This window comes from Amblyraja radiata, chromosome 36 (assembly GCF_010909765.2).
Source record: "Amblyraja radiata isolate CabotCenter1 chromosome 36, sAmbRad1.1.pri, whole genome shotgun sequence".
NCBI lineage: Eukaryota > Metazoa > Chordata > Chondrichthyes > Rajiformes > Rajidae > Amblyraja > Amblyraja radiata.
Window position 1 is genome coordinate 18,608,325 of NC_045991.1, and position 13,500 is coordinate 18,621,824.

General features: G+C 40.7%; 1 long non-coding RNA gene across 1 annotated transcript; it reads left to right on the plus strand.

The window, feature by feature from the left end:
* On the plus strand, positions 1–12,012 carry LOC116966199. Its single transcript, XR_004409928.1, has 3 exons — positions 1–106; positions 840–846; positions 12,002–12,012. It is a non-coding gene; the product is annotated as an uncharacterized LOC116966199 (long non-coding RNA).
* The last annotated feature ends 1,488 nt before the right edge of the window (positions 12,013–13,500 follow it).

The window sequence follows — 13,500 nt, forward strand, 5'->3', positions numbered from 1 at the left end:
TTTTTGAATCCTTATTTTGCTACATGGTTAAGAGTATGCGACTGATTACTGGACTGACTGACTGAAGGACGTTTAAATTGAGTGAATAGTTGTTTAAGCTAATTAAGTAAGAAATGAGCTTTTTGTGTGAGCCTTTGCTTATTCCAGATAGATTAAAATGAGGCGATTCATCCTGCTCTGCACCCTGATGTTACAACAGATGAAGGAAATATTGGACGATGTGTCCTGGGACAATTAAGCAGAATCTTTCACCTCTGCAAAGGAGATGTGGTACAGTGCAATGGCCCGGATGCCTTTGGAATCTGGAATGTCACCAAGATTGACTATTGCAATGGGATACTGCGTCAGCCCGATCGGCAGGTAGACTTAGATAACCGACACCTGTGGGAATTACCCTGTTAGTTTCGATGGTGCAAGTTTGACTTTTTCTGCAGACGGAATCCCTTGGAAGAAAACTCGGCAAAGGGACATTTGTAAAATGGATTATGCTATCGAGAAGCATTAGAGGTATACCTTTGGTTACAGAAGAAAGGACATGAGCAAAAGAGACAGTAAAAACGGGCATTGGAAGAAAGAGACTATCATGTTTGGACAAGCCCATAATGAATTATTTGGTAAAGGACAAACTGTGTGTTACAGTCAATAGCCTATTTGCAGTGTCTCCAGAAGGGGGGAGGACTGAACGGTTAGTAATATGTCAACTGTTAGTAACTGTCACCATCCCTTATGATGAGACCTTAGCCCCACCGTCTAACTGTTTGCCACTACCTCGTGACAATGAGCATTCTTACCCGGGTTGTGAGGATACACAATGTACAATTTTGGTTGCCTAATTAGAGGAGGGATGTCAACAAAATAGAGAGAGTACAGAGGAGATTTACTAGAATGTTGCCTGGGTTTCAGCAACTAAGTTACAGAGAAATGTTGAATAAGTTAGGTCTTTATTCTTTGGAGCACAGAAGGTTAAGGGGGGACTTGACAGAGGTCTTTAAAATGATGAGAGGGATAGACAGAGTTGACGTGGATAAGCTTTTCCCACTGAGACTAGGGGAGAATAAGTGTTCGGCACGGACTAGAAGGGCTGATATGATCTGTTTCAGTGCTGTAATTGTTGTATTGGTTATATAATTGGATCATTAGTAGGGCCATATGAGCAGCAATAGTGGTTTTGTGTTTGTTCGTGGGAATTGCTATTGTTAGATTATTAGTGCTAGACTAATGACAGCCTTGGGTAATGTGAAAACTGGTGAGAAGATATTATTGCAACATCTAGAAGAAGAAGAAATTCCAATATAAAGGATGAGGATGTTGTAAGGATGGTAAATGCGCAGGTTGAAAAAGAATTGTTAGAAGATAAATGTATAAGAATGAATAAATTGGAGATAGACTAGTGGTATGAAGCCTAGAATAGTTGAGCACCCCAAGGGCTAGGGTTTGAAACACAGCAGAGGAGTAGGGAACAGCATTGGTGTCAACAAGCCAACCTGCCGACCTACGTGGTCCGGGTTTTGGGGGCTATAAAGCATCTGAGGTTAGGAATAAACTTGGATGACTAATAAGCCAATGCTGATGAGTCTATGCTGTGTTATTATCCTATTAGTGGTCATAATATGACCAGAAGAGGGAATGAGGAAATATATTATAAAATTGCTCAAATGATAAGTTCTTAAGGAACTTGTGTTAAGTTGCAAAAGAAGGGTTTGGAGTTGGGACTTTCAGAAATACAGGCCTCCACAAAGAAATAAAGAACAAAGAACACACACAGGAGAACAGATGGCTTATCATAACATGGAAAGGTTGATCTGAATAGGTTGATCTGAACTGTTTATAATGGAAGTTGTAAATGGGATCTTTCTCCATGACATGGGCACCATCCTTCTTCCTTTGTGACACATATCAGAGTTTGGCTGTGTCATTTAAGGCGATTTATGGTTGCCTATGGGATAGTAGGCACCAAGGGTAGATACTAGACTGTGAGATGGTTTGTGCTGTTTTCATGTGTTTATGTTGGGATAAGAGATAAGACAGAGGTGATGGTTGTGTGACCTTTGCAAAAGGATTTCTTATGGTTACCAGAAACTGAGAAAGTAACTCTGTTTTGATACTCTTTCATTTGTTGTGAGGAATGCTTTTAGTGAAGAGGCGTTACATTCCTTTCCTCCAGAGATAGTAGGGGGAGGTTGTAATACAGAATGAAATTAGACCCGAGCTTGGGACGAAGCAATCAAGTGTGACAATTAATGGCCTTTATGTGTCTGTAGTTGGGAATTGTGTGATTAGAACTTTGTCTTTATCACTTTGTAAGAATGAGGCAAAACTCATCTTTAATCTTTGTAATCCATAGGTAACTGTATTTTAACTATGTGGTTGTAAGGAAATTAATTTTGAAGTGTATTGTGTTTAATTATGATTGTAAGTATTAGACTTTGTTTAAATCGGAGTTTTAGAAATAACTTTCTCTTCCAAAAGTGAAAATATGTTTTGTATGTATGTGTTGTGTGATTGTTGTATTATGTATATATTCTGAGAATTAGTTGTATATCTGTGGTTTTGCTTTATTGAAATAAAATGATTTTGAGCAAAGAGGTTGAAGAAACCACAGAGGGGAAGAAGGTTGTAAAGGGGCTGGAAAAGGGAAAATCATGTGACTATACGTGTTGTCAATCAATGGAGAGGATTTAGTTGATTGGTTAATGCAAATAAGTTAAATGTATGGTAAACCATAATGATTGGTTAATAGTTTGCCACTCCTTTTGTGTTATCCTTGTCTTTTACCTATATAATGTGTTACATTTATGCCAAAGTCAGTAATTCTTTCGACCTGCCCCAGAGTTTCTAACTCTGTGTTGGAAGGTTTAAAGAATTCTCCAGCGCTGACAGAATAAAGAACTGATTTTAGCAGCAATGGTTTGACTCAAGTTTTCTTGAATAGACTGGCAAAAAGAACTCATTTTAACATTTCTGGCAGGAGTATGTTGTGGTATTATCAGATGCTTGTAATCATGGGAAATATTAATGCAGTTTGTCACCCATGTTTACATGCAATTCTACAGTAGTTTTTAATGTCCAATGTTCTAATGACAGTCTAGAGTTGTCTATGACTTGTGTCTGAGTCCTGTCATTGGTTGGAATGACCAGTACCTAAAACCAAGCATTCCACATCACCTCATCAGTGGATTCAATGCTACACTGCACGATGTGCTACATTAGCAACGGAGAAGGAACAGGAACCCAGCTCTCACCTCTAGAATTCCATGTAAACTAAATGGTACAATTTTATGGGGGATGTTGGGACAGAGACCGCTGCAGATGTACAAAGGCAATGTTTAACAATTGCAGAACAAGTTGGTTGAGTAGTCAGTTTAAAAAAGGAACATCGAACCTTTGGAACAGAGAAGCAAAGTATAAAAGCAAGGTATGCTACGTTTTTACAAATCGCTTCTACACAAGTCTGTTCGACTGCATTAAACAACAAGAATGGTATCAAGATGAAAGGCTTCACTTCCATGAAAAATCCAAAGAAAGTGGGATTGTCGTGCTTAGAGAAGGTTAAAATAAGTGTTCATAGATCAGTCACGTACATACGCTTATTGTCAAAGGCATAAAGGTTTCCAACCAAGGGATACAGATTTAGTGAAAAAGAATCAAAGGCAATACTTTGGATCTATTACGTGAAATAGCCAGGCATGTGCAAAGTGTGCCTGGGAATCGTGAGACAATCCATTCATGGCTTTGCTTGCCAGATTACAATTCATTCTTCATTACAGAAACTAAACAAGCATACGGCAAATTTGTTGTGCCTCAGCATTCCGTCCCTCCCTACCTCCTGAATATAACATTATATTCCGTGCCATAAATACTTTTCTATACCTCAATTAGATGATCAGCACAACATCCCTCTTCAAAGCTAAAAGCATAATCAATTCAGTTCCTCTAATATATTTCTTGACATTAAATTAGACCATGACAGAGCAGTACACAGGCCATCCCAGAGTAACAAATGCCCCAATTACGAGACGCCCATACATGCAGAAAAGTTCCAATATTAAATTCAAAAGTCCGATGTACATACATACGTTCATTTCTAGGAACGTTAGAACTAGTTTTGTCTCATTTAACAATTGTTCCTTCTTGTCAGCATTATGTGTTTTTTAATGCCATTCATTACAAAATGGTAAACATAGAGTGATTTTTGTCTATTTTCTGACGTAAAAAATCAACATCTGTACAAATGGAATCCATTTGTTAGTCAGGGAAGGCCTGTGCTCAGATTAATTTATGCACATTTGCTCCGAATCCCTCATTAACCCTCCCACCAAAATTCCTATCTAACATGGCAGTGAAAGTACCAACTGACCCACAGCATCCAAAAAGCCTTTTGGGGACATCGCTCCAGGTTTCCACTGTGTTGTGTGAATCAGACGTCTTGCCAGTTTCAACGAATCGTAGAGTTGACGACATAGAAGATGGAGTCCGTGCCGGCTGGAAAATAGCTGCCCAAATTCCAGAACTTGATCCGTAGTCTTTCAGGCAGGCGCACTGTTCATCATCTTCCAAAATTCCGTAGGTTGCAGAATGGTTCACACAAATTGGAAGAGAGCAAATGACGCCTCACTTTTTCTGGAGAGGGAGATAGAAAATGAGGAACTGCAGGTCAGTTAGGCTGGCATCAGCATTCGGGAAATGCTAGACTGTGGACTTAAATTAAAGATATGGTAGCAGGGTACATAAAAACTAAATAATTTAGTAGATGCCGCGCACATTTACAACTAGCACACCAAAGATAAAACATACAGCAGGGCTCGAAATTAACGGTTGCCCAATTGCCAATGGCCACCTAAAGTGGGAATGATGGAAACAGCGTTTATCAATTAAAAAAAATAATCTGGTGCGTACAAACTTGGTATCTTCATTGCTGTTCACGACACATACATCTAATCTGAATGTCCGGTAATGTGGCTTTTTGACACCTTTAAACATATTGCCAAAAGAACATTTGCTGCAGTTATGTCATTTGGCCATCTCTTATAGACAATAGGTACAGGAGTCGGCCATTCGGCCCTTCGAGCCAGCACCGCCATTCAATGTGATCATCGCTGATCATCCCCAATCAGTACCCCGTTCCTGCCTTCTCCCCACATCTCCTGACTACGCTATCTTTATAACCCTATCTAGCTCTCTCTTGAAAGTATCCAGAGAACCGGCCTCCACCGCCCTCTGAGGCAGAGAATTCCACAGACAGTTCTTGTCAGTTAGTGTAATGTTTAACCTGTCAGATGGGTATCGTCGGTTTTAACAGCTATTATCATAAAATGCCTTTAGAAATTTCCTTGCAACCTGTATATTTTGTTGTGGATAAATTATGTGGGAAGCAAGAGAGTTTATGTACCAATAACGACCCATGCTATGGCCATGTCATGATAATTTTTGGTCCTTCACAGAAAACATGCTTGCATCAATCTGTAGCGTGCATGGTTAAGCATATATGTTACCATGGTCCAGGATTTATTGACACAGGTTGATCATACGCTGAATCATCCAACCACATTTGTTTGGAAGTGGAAAGAAATAATAGAAATTGCATTCATTGCAATGTGTAAAAAGAGTTAAGATACTGTATTATAATTTTGCTGCATGTTATTGTGGTATATATCATGTCTTGATTGGTGAATATGTTTAGTTTGTGACTTTATTTGAAGCAGAAATAATATGTGAATGCTTCAATGAGCATAATTCCGACTGGTAACTGCGCACTTCGTCCGAGCACATTACCGCACACGCCATGCAAGCCGTCTCAAATGACCACCTAAACTGTCATTTGGCAACTGAAAAAGCTGCCTAGGTTGGCAACAGGGGAAAAAAAGCCCTGATGCAGTGCTGGTATAACTCAGCAGGTCAGGCTACATCACTGAAGGGAATGAATAGGTGATTTTTTTTTGGTTGTAATAGGGAAGGTGAGAAAGCTGAAAAAGAAGTGGGAGGAGACGAAGCCTAGCAAGTTATATGTGAATACAGGCGAGGAGGTTTTATTGGCAGATGGGCGGATAAACACTGGAAATAAAAAAGAGACAAGGCTGTCAGATAATGAGAGAAAAGGGGTGAAATACAATACAGAAGGAGCGAGATAATGGGCTTATATTCACTGGAATTTAGACTGGGCTTGTATTCACTGGAATTTCGAAGCATAAGATGGGACCTTATAGAAACATAACATGTTTAAGGGATTGGACAGGATAGATGCAGGAAAATGTTCCCCATGTTGGGGGAGAATAAGGGATCGGCCATTTAGGACTGAGATGAGGAAAAACCTTTTCACCCAGAGAGTTGTGAATCCGTGGAATTCTCTGCCACAGGTGGCAGTGTAGGGCAAATCAAGAGAGAGTTAGATATAGCATTGAAGGCTAATGGAATCAAGGGATATGGGGAGAAAGCAGGAACAAGGTTAGGATTCTGGATGATCAGCCATGATAATATTAAATGGTGGTTCTGGCTGCAAGGGCTGAATTGCCTAATCATGCACATATTTACTATGTTTCTATATAGATAGGACGGAGAGGGTTAAAGATGGTGGGAGAAATTAGAGTGCATCTGGGGGGGGGGGGGGGGGGGGGAGAAAAGAGAGAACGGGGGGGGGCACAAAAAACAGATGCAGGCCTTGGCGAAACAAGCGAAAATGTTTGGTGAAATGGCCGCCTCGTCTACACAACTCTTAACCTGCAAAAGATACATCACAACCAGAGATGCAGGCTGTGAAGAAAGCGAATGGTATGTTAGCTTTCATAGCAAAAGGATTTGAGTATAGGAGCAGGCAGGTTCTACTGCAGTTGTACAGGGTCTTGGTGAGACCACACCTGGAGTATTGCATACAGTTTTGGTCTCCAAATCTGAGGAAGGACATTATTGCCATAGAGGGAGTGCAGAGAAGGTTCACCAGACTGATTCCTGGGATGTCAGGACTGTCTTATGAAGAAAGACTGGATAGACTTGGTTTATACTCTCTAGAATTTAGGAGATTGAGAGGGGATCTTATAGAAACTTAGAAAATTCTTAAGGGGTTGGACAGGCTAGATGCAGGAAGATTGTTCCCGATGTTGGGGAAGTCCAGGACAAGAGGTCACAGCTTAAGGATAAGGAGGAAATCCTTTAAAACCGAGATGAGAAGAACTTTTTTCACACAGAGAGTGGTGAATCTCTGGAACTCTCTGCCACAGAGGGTAGTCGAGGCCAGTTCATTGGCTATATTTAAGAGGGAGTTAGATGTGGCCCTTGTGGTTAAGGGGATCAGACGGTATGGAGAGAAGGCAGGTACGGGATACTGAGTTGGATGATCAGCCATGATCATATTGAATGGCGGTGCAGGCTCGAAGGGCCGAATGGCCTACTCATGCACCTAATTTCTATGTTTCTATGTTTTATTGCTGTACCTCCCCCCCCCTCTCCCTCTCCCCCTCCCCCTCCCCCTCCCCTCCCTCTCCCCCTCCCTCTCCCTCTCCCCCTCCCTCTCCCCCTCCCCCTCCCCCCCCCTCTCCCTCTCCCTCTCTCCCCCCCTCTCTCTTTCCCTCTCTGTCCCCCCCCCTCTCCCCCTCTCCCCCTCCCCCTCCCCTCCCCCCCCCCTCTCCCCCCTCCCCCTCCCCCTCCCCCTCCCCCTCGCGCTTCGCGCTAAACGCCCGTCTAGTTCTAGATTAAAACCTTTTTGAACTGGTCAAACAACGTTTCACACAACACAGTCCAGTGAGGGAGTGAGCGCCCGCTTCGAGCCCCGGGGACGGGGACGGACGGACACAGACGGGGACGGACGGGGACGGGGAGCATTTAGGACTGAGATGAGGAAAAACCTTTTCACTCAGAGAGTTGTGAATCTGTGGAATTCTCTGCCACAGGTGGCAGTGTAGGGCAAATCAAGAGAGAGTTAGATATAGCACTTAAGGCTAATGGAATCAAGGGATTATGGGGAGAAAGCAGGAACAAGGTTATGATTCTGGATGATCAGCCATGATAATATTAAATGGTGGTTCTGGCTGCAAGGGCTGAATGGCCTAATCCTGCACCTATTTTCTATGTTTCTATATATATAGGACGTAGAGGGTTAAAGAAGAAGGAGATGGTGGGAGAAATTAGAGTGCATCTGGGGGGGAGAAAAGACAGAACGGGGGGGGGGGGGGGGGGGCCCAAAAAACAGATGCAGGCCTTGGCGAAACAAGCGAAAATGTTTGGTGAAATGGCCGCCTCGTCTACACAACTCTTAACCTGCAAAAGATACATCAGAACCAGAGATGTTTCGAAGGCCTTCATTAAAGTGCCACACAGAATCAAACAAAGTGAAAGGATCTAAGTAAAAAGATTGATGCTACGCAGCATCTTGTTTACTGCTCAGGATGTGTCCAGGAATGGAATAATGGCGTGGAATTATGCTAAAATAGATCATCATTGCTTTATTGTTTAGATATGTCAGTGATGACACTGCTGTGTAAGGAACTTGGCATGAGTCGCTGCCCTCTCCACTACTACACTGGGAACCTGAATGAGGGCCTCATCCCTTTCCTGGCTCGCCACAGCAAAGAAGTGGTTAAAGTGACATATGGTTGGGTCTGGAATAAGCCATGGTTGTCTGTAAGGGTTGGTTGTGGGTGAAATGGAGAACCTAAGTATCTTGTTAAGTTCCTGTTGTTCCCAGCCAAATTAACTAATTGTTCAAAATTGAGGAGTAATTCCCAATTTTGGTACCACACCTGTTGATCATATTTGTATCCTCTCCAATGCTTCCATGTAAAGTCATACTTCTTTCCACATATGAAGCAGAATCAAAACTCAGTAACTTTGAAATTTTAATTAGAAACATAGAAACATAAAAAATAGGTGCAGGAGTAGGCCATTCGGCCCTTCGAGCCTGCACCGCCATTCAATATGATCATGGCTGATCATCCAACTCAGTATCCCATCCCGGCCTTCTCTCCATACCCCCTGATCCCTTTAGCCACAAGGGCCTCCTCTAACTCCCTCTTAAATATAGCCAATGAACTGGCCTCAACTACCTTCTGTGGCAGAGAATTCCACAGATTCACCACTCTCTGTGTAAAAAATGATATTCTCAATTCCGCCTCTTCAGAAATAATTACTAATCTATGTTGTCTTGAGGACTAACTTCTTGACAACTATAATGGATGGGATTTATCTAGCGCCTTTCTAGAATTCTCAAGGCGCTTTACATCGCATTATTCATACATTCTTCAGTCACACTCGGTGGTGGTGAGCTACTTCTGTAGCCACAGCTGCCCTGGGGCAGACTGACGGAAGCGTGGCTGCTAATCTGCGCCTACGGCCCCTCCGACCACCACCAATCACTCACACACATTAACATACAGGCAAAGGTGGGTGAAGTGTCTTGCCCAAGGACACAACGACAGTATGCACTCCAAGCGGGATTCGAACCGGCTACCTTCCGGTCGCCAGCCGAACACTTAGCCCATTGTGCCATCTGTCGTCGAACTATGATTAGGAGTGTAAGATCCAGAGGCACTATAAGATATTTGTGATTGCAAATGTCTGAAATTGTTAAGTTTGTCTGGGTTAGGGGGTATTTGCGACAGGGAGAGGTTAGTCAGAATTAAGATTGTTTTCCCTCGAACTTCAGAGGTTTCACCGAGACCTGATAGAAGTATATAAAATGAGTGGCATAGATCAGATACAGTCAGAATCTTTTTAATCTGCAGAATGGAAAAATCAAATACTAGAGGGCATAGCTTTAAGGTGTGGGCTGCAAAGTTTGAATGCAATGTGGAGGACAATCTTTATAGATCTATTTTTATTTCATTTTTTACACAGGTTGAGTGCCTAAGGTTGGGGATGAGATAGAAATGATAGTGGCATTTGAGGCTTTTTGATCGGCACATGAATGTGCAAGGAATGTAGGGATATGGATTAAATACACAGGTAAGCAAGAGATGGTCTTGGCATCATGTTCAACACAGACACTGTGGCCCAAAGGGTCTGTTCTTGTGCTGTACAGTTCTATAAACATGCTTACAGCATGCAACAATCAGACTACAAGAACATAGATTTGCTGTTTAATGATATTCAGTTTCAGCTTGATTAATAAAAGCTGGCTCTTCTCCGTGATCAATGGCAGTCGTTATTTAGACCAATGTCATTGAAAATCTCCCTGGAGATGAATTTGGTATTTGCCATTATTTTGCTGAGCTGGATGTTAGGTTAACAAATCACTCACTAAAATAATGCAGCAAATTACATGATGTCACAGTAATACAATTTTCAACTTTGCAACACTTGTTTTTCTGATGTGGCAAAATTCTAGGCTAGCTATCTAAGAATCTAAAGGGAAAAAATGAATTTGGACTTACAAATATACAAAAGATCATGAAGTGGATTAAAAGGTCCAAGCAAAAAACAAATCTAACATATTTATAGTGGGACAAAACCAACATTTCAAAAATGCAGTGTTGTGTTTAAAAAAAATATGGAAACACTAGAAGAGTTCTCAAAATGATTAAGTATCGGTAGAAAAATGTGAAATTTTACTTCGGGAAAAGATGAAAACCATAATATACTTTTCCATTTAGGCAAGGCAAGGCAAGGCAACTTTATTTATATAGCACATTTCATACACGAGGCAGACTCAAAGTGCTTCACATACAAACATGTCATACAATAAATGAAATAATAAAATGAAATAAAATAGAAGAACTAAAAGAAAAGAAAAGCAAAATTAAAAATGCATTATAAAAAGTGCAAAAGTTAAAAGTGCAATGTAGTTAAGATTTAGCTGAAAGCTAAAGTAAACATAAAAGTTTTCGGTCTTGTTTTGAAAAGTGGTCAAAGTTGAGGCAAGTCTTAAATCTTCAGGAAGTTTATTCCAGCTATTTGTTGCATAGTAACTAAATCCTGCTTTCCCATGTTTTGTATTTACTCTGGGAATCACTAGCAGATTGGTTTCAGAAGATCTTAGCGGTCTAGAAGGCTTATATAGTGGAAGCATGTCAGTGATATACTTTGGCCCTAAACCATGTAGTGATTTATAGGTGAGCAGCAGGATTTTAAAATCAATTCTCTGACATACAGGGAGCCAATGTAAGGATTTAAGAATTGGTGTAATATGCTCAATTTTTTTGGTCTTTGTTAGAACTCTAGCAACAGCGTTCTGAACAAGCTGTAGCTGCCTGACAGTTTTTTTTGGAAGACCTGCAAGGAGACCGTTACAATAATCTAGCCTACTATTAATAAAGGCATGTACAAGTTTTTCTAAGTCTTGAGCTGACATGTCCTCTTAATCTTGCTATGTTTTTGAGGTGATAGTAGGCCGATTTTGTTACTGATTTGATGTGACTGTCGAAATTTAAATCTGAATCCATAATGACCCCAAGATTTCTGGCTTTGTTTGAAGTTTTCAGGGACAGAGAGTGAAGGTGTTGGGTTACTTTAAGCCTTTCTTTTTTAGCACCAAAAACAATTATCTCCGTTTTGTCCTTATTTAGTTGGAGAAAATTTTGGCACATCCAGTCTTTGACTTGCTCAATGCACTGGCACAACAGATCTATGGGGCGATAGTCATTTGGTGATAGCGCTACATAGATTTGAGTGTCATCGGCATAGCAGTGGTGGTCAATATTATTATTTCGCATGATTTGCCCTAGTGGGAGCATGTAGATGTTGAATAAAGAGGGCCCTAAGATCGAACCTTGCGGTACTTGGTTGGTTCTGATACAAAGTCGCCAATGGAAACAAAATAGTTCCTATCTTGTAAATATGACCTGAACCAACTTAAGACTGTGCCTGAGAGCCCCACCCATTTTTCCAACCTGTCCAAAAGTATTGAGTGATCAACAGTGTCGAATGCAGCACTGAGGTCTAATAGCATTAATATTGAAACTTTGCCAGAGTCTGTGTTAAGACGGATGTCGTTTACAACTTTAATAAGAGCGGTCTCGGTGCTATGAAGAGGTCGAAATCCTGACTGGAAGTTGTCGTAGCAGCCAGTTGAAGCCAGGAAGTGATTAAGTTGCTGGAGGACAACTTTCTCAATGATTTTACTTATGAAAGATAGGTTTGATATTGGTCTATAGTTGTTAATAATAGAGGCATCTAGGCTCCGCTTTTTTAAAAGAGGTTTAATAACTGCAGTTTTCAAGGCTTTAGGGAAATTGCCTGATTGAAGAGAGCTGTTAACTATTTGCAGTATGTCTATTGCTAGGCAGTCAAAAACATTCTTAAAGAAGTTGGTAGGTAAAGCATCAAGGCAGCAGGTGGATGGCCTTAGTTGTGTCACCGTTTCCACAAGAGTTTTAAAGTCTACTAGACCAAGTGCAGACCCGTTGGGTCTGTTTCCCCAACGGCGTTTTTGGGGGGGGGGGGGAGGGGTGAGAAACTTCTATAAACATTGTACTACCGTGTACCGATCTGGCTGTATTTTGGCAACTTCCTCTCGTCTCTTGTGCTGTTCTGCTCATTACTGCTTCTCAACGTTGCTTTGTGTTGTTCCTTGAACATCCAGCAACTCGATTGCTCCCATCTCTTTGCATGATGAAAAAAAAAGAGAAAGATATTTATCACGATGTAGATATTCATAAATTTGTAAAGGTAATTTCATCTATTGTAGACATTTATAAACTTCTTAAGACAATTATGTATATAAATTCATTTACCTATAATTTAAAAAAAAAACATTACACAATTATGTACCATTTTGTATTTAATTTGGAAGCTTATTGTTGTGTCTCTTGTTCCATGCAAACTTCCAATAATTTTTGAAGCTCCTCAAGAGGTTCAGTCCTTTCTTGTTCTGTCTCTTGTTCACTTCTGCTCCATGCTGCTTCTCAACATCTCTTTACAGTGTCCATTCACCATCATGCAACTTGTTTGCTCCTGCTTCTGGGCATGAATTTAAAAAAAGGAGATATTTATTTCAATGTAGATATTTATAAAATTCTATCTGTCAATCCATCAACATACAAATAAAGAAGAGTTTTTGTATCATATACCAATTTCGGTGTTTTCTATCAATTTCTTGTTGTGTTGCTTGTTCCCTACTGTCCTTCATTTATTTCTCGCAGATCCCAAAGACGTTCAGTCTAAATATCTCGGATCCAGAAATGAGGCGACAGTGACAGCTCTAGACAAAAAGGCAGCATTTGAATGGTATTAGGGCATTCTGATAAAACTGAAGTAAATTTGTATCATGGATAAAAAAAAACAATGCACGGGTCTGAAATAATCTCAAATACTGACCTTTCATCCATCTTAAGATCTGAAGTTGATTTTCACTGATGGTTACAGAATTTTCAATTCCACTGCAACTCCTGGGAAAATGCAGTCAATCCTTACAAACAAAATAACTCGACAATAGACCAAAGTGGAAAGTAACACTCATGTCAAACAACAGAAAAGGTAACGATAATTTCCTACAAGGCAGAAATTAACCACATAACCTTGATACGCAATGCCATTACCAACACCAAATCCTCAAACATCAATATCTCGTCAATCATC